This window comes from Leopardus geoffroyi, chromosome C3, assembly GCF_018350155.1.
Source record: "Leopardus geoffroyi isolate Oge1 chromosome C3, O.geoffroyi_Oge1_pat1.0, whole genome shotgun sequence".
NCBI lineage: Eukaryota > Metazoa > Chordata > Mammalia > Carnivora > Felidae > Leopardus > Leopardus geoffroyi.
In genome coordinates this window covers 148,281,202-148,296,573 of record NC_059338.1, presented here as the reverse complement: position 1 = coordinate 148,296,573, position 15,372 = coordinate 148,281,202, and the positions used below count along the sequence as shown (strand labels likewise).

At 43.6% G+C, this 15,372-nt stretch overlaps 1 long non-coding RNA gene across 1 annotated transcript in view; it reads right to left on the bottom strand.

The window, feature by feature from the left end:
- LOC123586293 overlaps positions 1–14,296 on the bottom strand; it is a 28,393-nt gene extending 14,097 nt beyond the window's left edge. Inside the window, exon 1 of the long non-coding RNA XR_006706718.1 lies at positions 14,250–14,296. This is a non-coding gene — a long non-coding RNA (uncharacterized LOC123586293). The remainder of the gene's footprint in view (positions 1–14,249) is intronic.
- Positions 14,297–15,372: the final 1,076 nt, after the last annotated feature.

The following is a 15,372-nucleotide window of genomic DNA, read 5'->3' as shown; positions in this document are numbered from 1 at the left end:
CATCTAATCTACTTCCTGACAACAGTCTTGCCAATTCTAGATTTTCTATGAATGGGATCATACAACACGTGGACTTTCGTGATTGATTTATGTCACTTAACAAATGTTTTTTTGATACATTTTAGCATGTATCAGTGGTTCAATCCTTTTTATTATGGAATAATATTCCATTGTATGGCTGTACCACATTATATTCCTGTTCTTCACTTGGACATTTTTTTTTTCACTTTTTGGCTATTATAAATAAAGCTACTGTGAACATTTGTGTATAAGTTTTTGTGTGAACAAGTTTTCATACATCTATTTTCCTGGGTAGAGAGCTGGGCCATCTGGTAAATATATTCAACTTTTTGAGGAACTGTCAGGCTGTTTTCCAGAGTAGCTGCACCATTTTACATTGCCACTGGCAGCGTATAATGGTTCTAATTCCTCCAAATCCTCTGCGACCCTTGTTAGTATCTTTCTTTTTGATCAGAATCATCACTGTGGGTATAAAATGGAATGTCACCGTGGTTTTGATTTGTATTTCCCTGATGGCCAAGAATGTTGAACATTTTTCCTGTGCACATGAACCACTTTTGTATCTTCTTTGGAGAAATGCCTATTCAGATCTTTTACCCATTTCTAATTGGGTTTTTTGTCTTTTTATTTAATTTTTTTAATGTTTATTTATTTGAGAGAGACAGAGCACGTGCAAACAGGGGAGGGGCAGAGAGAATCCCAAGCAGGCTCCGTGCTATCAGCATGGAACCTGATGCGGGGCTCGATTACACACACCGTGAGATTAGTACTGAGCTGAAGTCAAGAGTTGGATGCTCAACACACTGAGCCACGAGGCATCCCTGTCTTTTTATTTTAGAGTTGCAAGAGTTCTTTGTATATATTCCAGATATAAGCCCCTGATTAAATAGAGAATTCACAAACATTTTTTTTCCAATTGTGTGACCTTTTTTCACTTTCTTGATGGCATTCTTTGAAGCTTGTGGTTTTAATTTCGATGAAGTGAAATTTTCTATTTTTTCTTTTGTTGCTTGTGCTTTTGGTATCATAGCTAAGAAACCATTGCTTAATTCAAGATGACTAAGACTTATGTCTGTGTTTTCTTGTAAGAATTTTACAGTTTTAGCACTTCTGTTTAGGTCTTTGATTCATTTTGAGTTAATTTTTGTATGTGGTATGAGGTAGAATATCCAATAGTCCAACATCAATTGTTGAAAAAATGATTCTTTCTCCACTGAAATGTCCTGACACCTTTGTTGAAACCAATTGACCATAAAGGGGACTGTTTATTTCTGGACTTTCAATTCTCTTCCATTAATCTATCTGTCTGTTAACATGCCAGTATCCCACTGTCTTGATTACTATAGATTTGTAATAATTTTTGTCATATGGAAGTGTGACTCCTGCAACTTTTCCCAATGCCACTTTGGTTATTTACAGTCCCTTGAATTTCTTATATATTTAAGATGAGGTTGTCAATTTCTGCCAAAAAAAAAAAAAAATACTAGGTGGGATTTTGAGACGGATTGCATTGAAAATGTCAAGCAGATTGAAGAGTATTGCTATCTTAACAATATTAAATGTTCCAATTCGTAACCATAGGATATCTTTTCATCTAAACGAAATACCTAAGTATTAAAATTTTTTTTAATATGTTTTGTAGTTTTCAGAATATGTTTTATACTTCTTTCATTAAATGTACCTAAGTATTTCATTATTTTCATTGGGGTTGTGAATAGAATTGTTTTTTTAAAGTTCTGGATAGTTCATAGTGTAGAGAAATAAAATTTATTTTTGCAAATTGATCTTCTATAACTTTCTTGCACTCATTTTTTTTGTTCTAAGCAAATTTCTTAGGATTTTCTATATTGGGATAATGCCATCTGCCAACAGAAATAGTTTTACTTCTTTCTATGTAGTCTAGGTGTCTTTTATTTCGTTTTCTTACCTAATTGCCATGGCTAGAATCTCCAATAGAATGTTGAATAGAGTTGCAACAGCAAACATCCTTATTGTGTTCCTTATCTTAGGGGGAAAGCATTCAATATTTCCCATTAAGTGTGAAGTCTGCTGTGACATTTTTGTGGGTGGACTTTATCAGATTGAGAATGTTCCTTTCTATTTGTAGTTTGTTGAATTTTTTTTAAAATCATAAACAGGTGTTGGATTTCATCAAGTTCTTTTTCTGCATCTATTGAGATGATCATGTGAGTTTTGGTTTTTTGATATGGTATAGACATTAATTAACTTTTGGCTGTTCAGTCAACCTTACCTTCCTGGAAAAAATCTGATTTCCTCATCATGAGTAATACTTTTATGTACTGCTAATTCAGTTTGCTGGTATTTTGTTGAGGATTTTTAAAACCTATATTCACAGGGATATTGTTACATAACCCTTTACTTAATGATGCCTCTGTCTGCCTTTGGTATCAGGGTGATTCTGGCCTCCTAGATGTTAGGGAATGTTTTCTCCTTTTTAATTTTTTGGAAGATGTTGAAAACAACTGGTGTTGATTCTTTAAACTTTGGGTAGAATTTGCCAGGGAAACAGTTTCTGGGCTTTTCTTTGTTGGGAGAGTTTTGATTCCTGGTTCAATCAGCCCTTAGGACTTGTCCCTCCCCTTCTTGTATGACTTTGTTTTATGGCATCTCATTAGACTTTCTCTCTGTCTGTCCTTCACATTAAGAACCTCTCGGGGCGCCTGGGTGGCTCAGTCGGTTAAGCGGCCGGCTTCGGCTCAGGTCGTGATCTCGCGGTTCGTGAGTTCGAGCCCCGCGTCGGGCTCTGTGCTGACCGCTCAGAGCCTGGAGCCTGTTTCGGATTCTGTGTCTCCATCTCTCTCTGACCCTCCCCCATTCATGCTCTGTCTCTCTCTGTCTCAAAAATAAATAAACGTTAAAAAAAAAATTAAAAAAAAAAAAAAAAAAGAACCTCTCTTGGCTCTCCCAGCACTGTGTATCACCTTGCCCTGCCTTATTCCTCTTAGAAGCTTCTGTCAACACTGCCATCACATATACATAGGTAAGTATATGTCCAGGCTGGACTTCCTCCCTCCCCCCATCTCCAGTACCTGACGTGCAAGGCGCACAGACAGTACGTACTTGATGGATGGTTGTGAATGAGCCGGGAGAGTGATCTCGCCAAATGTGCCAGAGCTTCCAGAAAGCAGTCAGAGGGATGCAGTCTGATCAAAATGTGGCCGTGCAACTGTTGTGCAGGTGACGCGTTATTTGGATCATCACCTGGCCATTTTGAATTTTATACGGAAATAACGCCAGTGGGAGAAAAATAACTGTTTTATCTTTTTAGTTACTTTGGTAACTGAAACACAACTTTTAGTAAGAAGACTTTATTTATCTATTTATTTATTTATAGAGAGCGCGAGTGGGGGAAGGGCAGAGAGCGAGGGGAACTGAGGATCCAAAGCAGACTGTGTGCTGACAGCTTCAGCAAGCCCAGTGTGGGGCTGAAACTCACCAACTGTGAGATCATGACCTCAGCTCAAGTCTGATGCCCAACCGACTGAGCCACCCAGGCGCCCTTAGTGAGAAGACTTTAAATAAATGTAAGTTAAAGTGATTAGTTCACTACCCCCCAGCCCTGACTCTGACATTCCTTTATTTGAGTGGGGCTTACTGGGTGATGGTAAGCACTTCTAAAGACTTGTCCCAGTTTATTGTAAATTCTTGAGCAAAGCCTGGTCTTTAAAAGCAGACACGCTTCTGTAAATGCTATGCACTTGTCCCCTCTGGGGTCTGTAATCCGGGACTGCGGACAACAGGAGTAGGGAAATTTATCTCACTTCAGTTTACTCTTTGCAAAACGGGCACAATTGCAATGCTCACCTTTCAGGGTCGCTGAGACGATCAGACAATACAATGTAGAAAAAACGCTTAGAACAGTTACACACTCAATAAGTATTAGCTATTGTTATTGTTACACGTCCTTCTGTCAACCACAGCAACAACAGAAGAATCCCTGAGGACAGGGCCATGATTGCATGCAGTGTTCACTAATATGTGCTAAAGGCATAGTACACAGTAGGCGCTCAATAACGTCACTGAAACAAGTGAGTACTTTACGGATGACTTTGAGTTTCTTTTTGCATAAAGTGCCTTGTTGCTTATTTTATTTGTACATGACAGTCGAAACAAATGGTAAGCTGTACCAAGCTGCTCAAAATTTGGACTCATCATTTTAGTTTCCTGGAAGAAAGACAAGAACAGAGCTAGTGGGGTGTTACCAATATGTTAAAAGGAAAAACAAAAAGCAAAACAACAACAACAACAACAACAAAATCCCAAAACAGCAGCAGCATTTGGCACTATTTCTTCTTCTTCGGTTTTAATCCATTTATTTATTTTGAGAGAGACAGAGACAGTGAAAGAGAGGGAGGGGCAGAGAGAGAATTCCAAGGAGGCTCTGTACTGTCAGCACAAGCCTGATGCGGGGATCGATCCCACGAAACTGTGAGATCATGACTTGAGCCGAAACCAAGAGTCGGACGCTTAACCGACTGAGCCACCCAGGGGCCCCTGTTTGGCACTACTCTTAATGAATAGATTTTTTTTTTTTTTTAATGTGGAAGAAAGCAGACCTTCTGCTAAGAAATGCGGGTGTATCAGTGGTTCTCAGACCTTTCTGAGCGTCAGAATCACTTTGGGAGCTTAACAGATACAGATCCCTGGGCTCGTTCTCAGAGATTTCACCATTTGGTCTGGGGAGGGGGAGGTCTGAGCATCTCCCGAGGTGAGGCAAACACACATCCAGGGTCCAGGGGGGAGATGAGGCATCCTGGGCTCCGTCGCTGCCTCTGCATGTTTCCATACGACTGTTGGGGAGTGTTTTCCCCTCAACCTAAGCGTCCTCTACACGTGTCGGTCCATGGTCGCGGAGATCACGGGATGAATGGCTACAAGTGAAACACAAGAGGCGAATCTCCTATGTCTTCTTGGCTGCCGTGGAAAAGAGTTGAAAGGGTCACTTGGCTGGAGAATGTCCCTTTTCGGAGGTGGGTGCTGCAGCCTCGTTCGCAGATCTGAGCAGGTTAACATTCCCCAACCGAAGAACGTTCTACGGTCTGAAAACGCTGGAGGGGAAAGAGACGCACTTGGTATTAATGGTTAAAAGTAACAATTTTGACGACTTTAAGGGCACGTTTATTTTTTGCAATAACGATCAACGTGGTTAATCAAACCATTCCAAATATGAAATTCCATTTGCTTCGATAAGCCGCATCTCCAATGAAGATTCGGTCCAGGCAGCCTATTCACCTAAATAAGAAACACAACAGCAACTGGTTGGATTGTGATTCGCTTTGTTCATTTCACATAACTTTTATTCTGGCGAACCCCAAACAGCATACAGGACTGTTGTTGTTGTTTTATTCTGAAGCGGAACTGATGTAATTTTGCATGACGGCACTTGCTTTTCTGTGGAAGGAGAGAGCAGTATGTAACAAGAGTAAAGAGTAGTTTCGGATCAGGCAGTCACAATTTTAAGGGTTTATCAACTTTTTCCTAGCTCTTGGTATTTTGATGCCTTGTCGTAGCTGCTCCCATCACACAAGGCAGGAAATTATTGCATTGTTGAGAGGGCATGCACACAGAGGCATTAAGCTGCAGAAACATAGGATGAACAGTGACAAAAAGGAGAGGGAGGCTGCAAGGCATTTTAGAAACAATCCTCCCCCAGCACAGCTCGGGAACTAGGAATTATCCTGAAAGTCTAAGATTAAGAATAGATTCTTGCCACCAATAAGAGAGATGTGGGGAGGAAAGAAAGATTTAAAGAGAAAAATCAGCAGGTTGGTGTTTTGTCGTGAATTGGCAGTGACCTCAATCATTCAAATAAAAATGCCTAAAAATAACCGGAACTATGCAGTTAGACAGATGTCAAACATCAACTTTTCCGACGCAGGTACCAACCCCTACTAGGCCGGCAGAAAAAAATTAAAGTCATTTGTGTTGCTTTGTGCTTGAAAATCAGGCAGATGGATACATGTCAGGGCAGTTAGTCAATGTTTTATACTTCTTTCCAAGACAGTTGAAAAATGTTGAGAGTTTGAGTCTACACCTGAAGGAGTGCACCTGTATTCCAGCGACTTAATTTATGGATTCAAGAAATCCATAAAACAATGTGACAATCCTATAAAAATGTTAGATGGGATTGTTGGGGGGGGGGAAGCAATGATTTACAATTCTTCTAAGTATATTTCTTCTTAGTAAACATAAAAGGAAAATGGGCTGGGATTCCAAAGGTTACATGATTATTAAGTGATCTTTTTTTTTTTTTCCAGTGAGGATAGAGTATAAAAGTGATTGATGGCTAATCTATTAATCCACAGCTGTCCTTGAGTGTTCATTGGGAACTCTGGACTCTGCTGGGTGTTGAGGACACAAAGTTGCTAACACAGGTCTGGGTCCCTGCCCTCAAGAAGCTCCCCGCTCACACTGGGATTGGAAGGTAGAAACCGATACTAACTAGCAATATACACAGTTGACCCTTGAGCAGCCCCCGTTTGAACTGCACACGTCCGCTTATACGTGGATTTGTTTCCTAATAAATAGAGTACCGTATTGTCAATGTATTTTCCTTATGATTTTTCTAAGAACATTTCCTCTTCTCTAACGTTATGGTAAGAATACAACATATAATACCTATTACGCATAAAATAGGTATTAATTGACTGTTTATGTTAACGCGTGAAATCCACATTGCCCAGCAGAGCTTTCTGTACTATGTGGTCCAAACTCCAGCTTAGAAAGCTCTCGCTTCCCTCACAGAAAGTCTCCCCAGTGCAAATGCCATGGGATTCTGATTCCCTCAAACGGGTGATGGGTCACTTCCTCCCCTCATCTCCAAGTACAGTTGGTTCTCACCAGGTGCTCAGGAAATGTTTCTGGAAGTAATCTCTCTCTTATGTAGGGTACAGACACTTTGTTTCCCCGACTGCTCTCTGCATTTTTATGGGGACATATACATCATATATTTTTTATGTATTTCTTCTCTCCTCCCATGGACGATAAGGGCTCTGAGAGCAGATCTATTCATTCACGCATGCAGCACAGAGGGGGAGGTGGGGGGAGAGACAGGGGTGACGCAGGTGGGAGTTGGGGATCCCGGTGGGTCAGGGGAAGTCTCTTCGAGAAGGCGATGTCTAACAATCCGTAAAACTCATCTAGACTTGGAAGGAAGAGATGGGATTTGTTTTTAGAAGAGTCCACTAAACTCTAACCTCTGTGTAGATATTTAGTTCACCATAACATTCCCAACCTTGAAAAGTGTAGGTACGTCAAGTGAGTGTGGAGGCAGTGCAATAACACGAGTAACGGGTTGAGTCCGTGCCAAGGAGGCGTTGTGGCCTTGACAGAGTAGCGGGTGCTGGCCCCCAGAAAGGTGGCTGGAGGGCACAGCAGTCCGGGACTTGTGTGAAGGCCAGAAGTGAGCAGGACGAGTCTGATGGCAGACAGAATGGTAACAACGCTGTGGTAACAGAGCAGGCCTGCAAATGGATCGTGGGTTGGAAAGGCCAGCCATTGGAAGAGACCAACACGTCTTGACAGCTGATTGGATCTAGATGGAGAGGGGCGGGGGAGTGAAGCAAACCACGATCAGTTAAATGGTGGTTTCATCAACTGAAGAACAGAGAAAGGAGAACGCTTCTGTGGGAACACAGGAGGAGCCTGCCTGGTGAGACACTCAGGAGATGCTTGAAAGTTGCCAAGAGGGTAGATCTTACACGTTGTCCTCACAAGGAAAAGACATTTGCAACTATGTGTGGTGGTGAAGGTTGGCTCATTGTGGTGATCATTTCACCACGTATACAAATATTGAATCGTTATTTTGTACGCCTGAAACTAGTTTAATGTTACATGTCCCTTACACCTCAAAGCAAAAAAGAGAGAGAAACTTACCTAAGCCAGTGGCTACGATAGAGTGCGTGCTCCATAAACGATGGCTGACTTGAGTGAAATTAGAAAGGAGAAGACAGGTTTCCTTTCCCCTTTTTTCATCGATGAGTCACTTGAAACCCTTATGTGCTGGGGACGCAAGGCCAAAATGTGCCCATTAAAATAAGCGCTTGAAAGCAGCTTTTGATGGAATTCATGACGGGATTTGGGAGGCAACACCTTTAAGGTAAATGTCAGGATGTGGGCTTGAATGCTTAAATGTAGTCACTTAATAGATCAAAGATAAAAATACTGCTTGATATATTCTCCCTGATTGCTTCAAAGCTGTTCAGAAGGTCAGTGGCTAACCAGTGGGATGCCTGTCTGAGGAAGCAAGCACATTACCTTAGCTGTCCTTGTACAGGACAGGTAGATTGCCATTAAACTGTCACGCTCCCTATTTCCTTCTGGAGGCCCGGAAGACAGACCCATTAACTTCATTTTTAAGAACTTGTTTCTCCCCTTTGTAACCTTCAGAGAAATGCCAGTAATTATACAGAAAAGGCGAACCCACAGACCAAACAGCCTGAAGCTATTGAACCCCGCACCCTCGAGAACCTTCGGAGGCATGGAGTTTCTCGCAGGTAAACGTAAGAATTTAAATATGTTTCAGTGTGAATCGTAGTCGATGCATTTTGCTAATAACGTTCGAAAAATCACTTGCCAAGCCTACAACCGTGCGATCGTATGTGAATACACAGAAATACATATGTTGCTGACGATTTCACCAGACTCTCAATGCTAACCTGCCCTTTAGGCATTTAGTAGTGAAATAAGGGATGGATAAAGTGAAATAAGGAGAAATGATGCACATTTGCCAGTGCCTTTAGAAATCTGCACAATTTTGCAAGTGTGCTTTGGATTACTTATTTGTACCACTTTTGGGTAAAGCAGATAGAAGCAAGTATTTGGGTAGAACATTTTACACGCATACGAATTTCACCATTTAATTTAGCCCTTACAAAATGATTTTTATTTCTTTTTAAACTTTTAAGAAAACGTGATTTAAAGGAAGAAGAGTAGAGCGCTGTATAACCTAGAAAATGCCAGCTTAGAGGGGCCTGAGTGGCTCGGTTGGTTAAGTGTCCCATTTCGGCTCAGGTCATGATCTCCTAGTTTGTGGGTTCAAGCCCCATATCAGGCTCTGTGCTGACAGCTCAGAGCCTGGAGCCGCTTCAGATTCTTTGTCTCCTTCTCTCTCTTCCCCTCCCTTGCTCACTCCCTGTCTTTTTCTCAACAATAAGTAAACATTAAAATTTTTTTTTAGAAAATGCCAGCTTAAATAATAATTTCCTATTAGAAAAGTACCATTTCCTGTTTTGCAACAACATGTAAAGACACTAACATCCAATAGTCTATTGTAACTTATCTAGTATTCTCCTCTCACTTTATGAAGTTTTAAAACTTGATCGAGTTCACACAACAGCTTAGTGCCTAAAGCAGCCCGGAAAGCTGGATCTCTCATCCTCCGAATCCACTATATTTCCCCAATGGGTTTTGTTCCCAATATGACCCCTGCAACCCATTCCGGAACACCTGTCGAAATAGTTATTTAAAAAAACCAAACCAGGGGCGCCTGGGTGGCGCAGTCGGTTAAGCGTCCGACTTCAGCCAGGTCACGATCTCGCGGCCCGTGAGTTCGAGCCCCGCGTCGGGCTCTGGGCTGATGGCTCAGAGCCTGGAGCCTGTTTCCGATTCTGTGTCTCCCTCTCTCTCTGCCCCTCCCCCGTTCATGCTCTGTCTCTCTCTGTCCCAAAAATAAATAAACGTTGAAAAAAAAATTAAAACAAAAAAATAAATAAAATAAAAAAACCAAACCAAACCATAAATGCCTTGCTTTTGCCTGATGACCCCTCACGAACAGGAGCAGTCAAAATGCAGCACTGCAGAAATGCCCTTCATCTCTGACCTTGCCCGGCCGGCCCCTCCCTTGCCTCTCTCCCTCTCTCCCATTGGTGTCCCCAAGCTCTCGTCAAACCGAAGTCTCCCCGATTTCTCGAGGTGCATCAGGGTCTTCTCTCGCCTCCACCCATTCTGTGTTCGACGTGGAGAGTGCTTCCCTCCAGCAGCTGCGAGGAGCCTTCCCCGGCCCCTGCAGGGGATCCTTCCCTGGTGCTGCTCCCACCAGGCCCATGTACTATTTGAGCACCCGTCACTGCCCTGGGTGCGTCTCCGTGCCCGCGTCCCTTACCAGACTGCAAGCCCTCCGGGACCCAGCCGCAGAGGCTGAATGAATGAATGAACGAACGAATGAACAAGCTCCAACACCGGGCCCTGTTTGCAGCTTGTTTTCCCAATCACGGGCACGTGGGTGTATGAGTGATTGTGCATAACCATTTCCGGGAGGAAAAGATTCACGCCTCGGCGGGCTGGCCGCTGTCACTGTGGACCAGGTGCTGAATGCACTGAGAGCGTCCGCAGTTTCATCTAATGTGTGCACCCCTGTAAGGATGCTGATGTTTTGATTGTGCCTATTTAAAGGAGGAGTGAGGGGTGCCCGGGTGGCTCAGTCGGTTGAGCGTCCGACTTCAGCTCAGCTCACGATCTGACGGTTCGTGGGTTCGAGCCCCGCGTCCGGCGCTGTGCTGACAGCTCGGAGCCTGGAGCCGGCTTCGGATTTCGTGTTTCCCCCTCTCTGCCCCTCCCCCGCTCATAGCCTGTCTCTGTCTCTAAAAAAAGAATAAACCTTAAAAAAAATTTAAAAAAATAAAAATAAAAAAGGATAGTGTTTGATCGCTTTCCCCCATGTCACATCTGGTGAGACCAGTGTTGGGACTGGTTCCCAAGTCTGCCTGTCCCCCCAAATCTATACTTTGAGCTGCACTGCTAGACGGATGTTTCTACTTTTAGCTCATTCTTTCTACTGTGGCTGAAGAATCTGATTAAGCACTGACACACTAAAAGGAGGAAGCAGCTGTTTTCTGGATCAAAAAGTGGATTAGAGATCATAAAAGTCAGATTGTAGGAAAGAGGCAGTGACTCATCAAATTCTCTTGCTCGGTTTGTCAATTCCTTGGGCACAGAGTTTGCTATGTTGATAACCACAAGTCACTTCGAAAAGTGACATTCGAGATAGAGGGAAGCATTCCCTCAAAGCCGCCGACAATTGGTGCTGTCATTACACGGTACATCGTGGGCCTGTACCAGAGAGTGACAAAATACTCGGAGGTTTCAAATGATCTTCTGCTCGCTTGGTTGTAGCCAAAGGGTTGAAAAGAAAAATTGCACCATTGTAGCCAGAAGCGCCTTCCTTCCTCTGCTCCCCAAGCTGGAGTCCTGCTGTTGAAGCCTTGGCATGACCAGTCGCCTGCCAGTTGCTTGTCTGAAGGTTGCTGGGAGTTGATGAAGGAGGAGAAAAGAGCAGGAACAAAATCTGAGCTCCTTATCCTTACTCTTTAATATTTATGTCTGAGGATATTACTTTCCTCTCCCTTCCCCCATACTCTACATGTTCTAGACTTATCTAGACTATCACATGTTCTAGTCTACATGTTCTAGACTTATCACAATGAAACCCAGAGGGATTTCTGGATACTTTAATTTTTTTTTTTAACGTTTATTTATTTTTGACACAGAGAGAGACAGAGCATAAACAGGGGAGGGTCAGAGAGAGAAGGAGACACAGAATCTGAAACAGGCTCCAGGCTCTGAGCTGTCAGCACAGAGCCCGACTCGAGGCTCGAATTCACGGACCGTGAGATCATGACCTGAGCCGAAGTCGGCCGCTTAACCGACTGAGCCACCCAGGCGCCCCTCTGGATACTTTATAGGCTGAATTGTGTCTCGATTAATATGTCCAGTACCTTATTTTGTGACTGAATTTGGAGACAGTCTTTGAAGCGGTAATTAAGGTAAAATAAGGTCATTAGAGTGGGCCCTAATATGACTGAAGTGCTTATAAGAAGAGATTAGAACACAGACAGGTACAGAGCAAAGACTGTGTGAAGACACAGAGGAAGGATGGCCATCTACAACCCATGATGAAAGGCCTCAGAAGAAACCAACCCTGAGGACATCTAGATATTGAACTTTTAGCTTCCAGAACTGTGAGAAAAGAAATTTCTGCTCCTTAGGCCGCTGTCTCTGGCATTTTGTGATGGTGGCCCCAGCAGATTAACACAATATATGAAAGCTGACCATTTTCTAGACTTACAGTGAACCTCAGGGAGATTTCTGGATGCCATTTTCAAAGAGCTCAGTTATGATGTGAGTCTCCGTTCAAGATAATCCTTCTAATTGCTAAGGCAAGAAATTTTATTCTTTTTAAAAAAGTTTTTAAAAAGAATATTTATTTATTTTTGAGAGATGGAGAGTGACAGAGCATGAGCAGGAGAGGGGCAGAGAGAGAGACACACACACAGAATCGGAAGCAGGCTCCAGGCTCTGAGCTGTCAGCGCAGAGCCTAACATGGGGCTAGAGCTCACACACTGTGAGATCATGAGCTGAGCTGAAGTTGGACACTTAACCACCTGAGCCACACAGGTGCCCTGAATAATTTCATCCTTTAAGGAATGGTAGCCATATTCTATCCTGGGTGGTCACGGCCCAACTGGAAGAAGGCATTCACTTTTGGGTACCACACGTTAAGGGAGATACAGTCAAGGGGCGCTTATTAAAAATGGCGGTTATCTCAATAGTGAAAGAGGCAAAGTCCATGTTTATTCTTCCAAATTTGAGATGTTCGCTCTGGAAAGGAAATGACTCATGAGGTGGGGATTTGCCTTCTTTAAGCATTTAAGTACTTAAAATATTTGCTTCTAGGGGCGCCTGGGTGGCGCAGTCGGTTAAGCGTCCGACTTCAGCCAGGTCACGATCTCGCGGTCCGTGAGTTCGAGCCCCGCGTCGGGCTCTGGGCTGATGGCTCAGAGCCTGGAGCCTGTTTCCAATTCTGTGTCTCCCTCTCTCTCTGCCCTTCCCCCATTCATGCTGTGTCTCTCTCTGTCCCAAAAATAAATAAACGTTGAAAAAAAAAATTTAAAAAAAAAAAATATTTGCTTCTATTATGAGATACTTCAAAAAAAAAAAAAAAGAAAAAGAAAAAGTAAAGTCCCCCATGTTTATAGCAGCACTATCGACAATAGCCAAAGTATGGAAAGAGCCCCAATGTCCACCAATGAATGAATGGATAAAGAAGATGTGGTATATATGCACAATGGAGTATTACTCGGCAATGAAAAAGAATGAAATCTTGCCATTTGCAGCTCCGTGGATGGAACTGGAGGGTATTATGCTAAGTGAAATTAGTCAGAGAAAGACAAAAATCCTATGACTTCACTCAGAGGAGGACTTTAAGAGGCAAAACAGATGAACATAAGGGAAGGGAAACAAAAGTAATCTAAAAACAGGGAGGGGGACAGAACGGAAGAGACTCTTAAATATGGAGAACAAACAGAGGGTTACTGGAGGGGTTGTGGCAGGCGGGATGGGCTCAATGGGGAAGGGGCCCAAAGGAATCTACTCCTGAAATCATTGTGGCACTAGATGCTAACTGACTTGGATGTAAATTTTAAAAAATAAAAAATACAATTAAAAAAAAAAGTATTTGCTTCTACAACTGCAAAATAGTGAACAACAGATGATGCAGAAGGATTTTCATGTAATATAAGAAAAATGTATGGAGCCAGCCATTTCCAAAGACGAAGTGAGCTGATAGGGAGGGAGTGAGTTCTTTATCACAGTTGGTGGCCAGACGGAGGAGAGTTGGCCACCGGTGGGAGACGTTGGAGGATGTATCCATCAGGAAAAAAACCAGTTTCAGTCAGTAGCATTTCAACACGGGAAATTAAAGGCCTGTGGGAAAGGTGCCGGAGTTGCAACGCAGGAAGATTAGAAAGTCAAAGATGAGAGTTTGGCTAATTGGCTAATTAAGCTACTCAAAGATTAGAAACTCTAGGGCTACCACACGAAGGACCTGAGGGCCACATGGGAAAACGGGCATGACCCAGGCAGCAGGACGGATGGCCGCCATTTTCATCACAGGAGAGCTTTGAGTTTGTGAAGTGACTTAATATTGCGGCCCCTGTCTGGTCAAATCTAAACTCAGTAGTTGCTCTCCTTACATCTTGGAGAGAGAAAAGGAAAGTCTAACCTCCATGACCCAGGCACACGTGCTTGACGAAGAGGCTTGGGCAGTCCCGGCCCAGCACACCCTGGTACAGAGCCCTGGCAGACCCCTGACTGTCCTTCTCAAGTTTTAATTAGTTAGTCATTCATGCCTTCACTCACTCACTCACTCACTCATTTAGCAAAGTGCAGACCGTGGAGGAACTTGCCTTTGTCTGAATCTGGTACTTACCACCTTTCTGACTTTGGGCGGAGTGTCAGGGGTCCCGATGTTGGCTTAGGGACACAGCAGAAGCCTCTGCCTGCACGTGTCTCTGCTCGGGATCTGCCTTCTCTGACGCTTCCGGTTCCCGACTTGTCCAGAGGCCACTCCTTCAGGAGACCCGAGCTTCTTGCTGTTGGATGTCTGCTCGGGGGCAACGGCAAAGAGCTCAAGCTTGGTTATTTTCCGTAACGTGTCCTGGAATCCTTTGCAGGGCTACGTGGTGGTGCTGCAGCTGGGCAGTGGGGTCCCTCTCTCCTCCCCCCGGTTTTCCTCCAGTTCTCCTAGGTCACCGTTTGGGTGGGTAAAGGGCAGGTCAAAAAGTCTGCTGTCTAAGAAGATACTAAGCCAGGGAGTGAGATGGGAATTCTCCTTCGGAAGGAGCACCTCCAAACTCTGCAATAATTTTCTTGAAGTCTTCCTCAAGAACCCTCTCACCTCCTGCTGGGCCAAAGATAGTAGGCCTTTATTCCATCCCTTCCCACTCCTGGGGGTGGTGGTGTTGGCGGGATAGCTATGGGAAGGCAGATTCTACCTCCCCTGGCAACAGTGTCTGAATGCTTTCTAGTTTAGAATATGAGGTCATGGTGCCTCTTTGTTTCCTATATTTGGGCCCCAGGATAACAAAAGTCCTACTTAACATCTTGTCACATTTTCTCTGACCCCTTCCTCTCTACATCCCAGAATAACCTATGGTTTCTTGCCAGGTCCATCGACTTCAAGTATGAGAACAGAAGGATCATAACGATGTAAATCCTTTGGGCAATCCATCAAGACCGTGCGGGGGACCAAGAGGGTATACAGCTGGTGCCCCTGTGGCCGTGGCAGCGTGCCTCTCTCTGTATTAGATCTTCTTTGGTTTCTTGCACGTGCCCTTGCCTTGTTCTTTAATATTATTATTATTATTCAAGTATAGTTCACATGCAGTGTTATGCTTAGTTTCAGTTGTATCATGTAGTGATTCAACAAGTGCATACATTTCTCAGTGCTGCTCATCAAGACAAGTGTATTCTTAATCTCCTTTATTTCACCATCCCGCCACCCACCTCCTCTCTGGCAGCCAGCCACCAGTTTGTTCTCTGTGTTTAAGAGT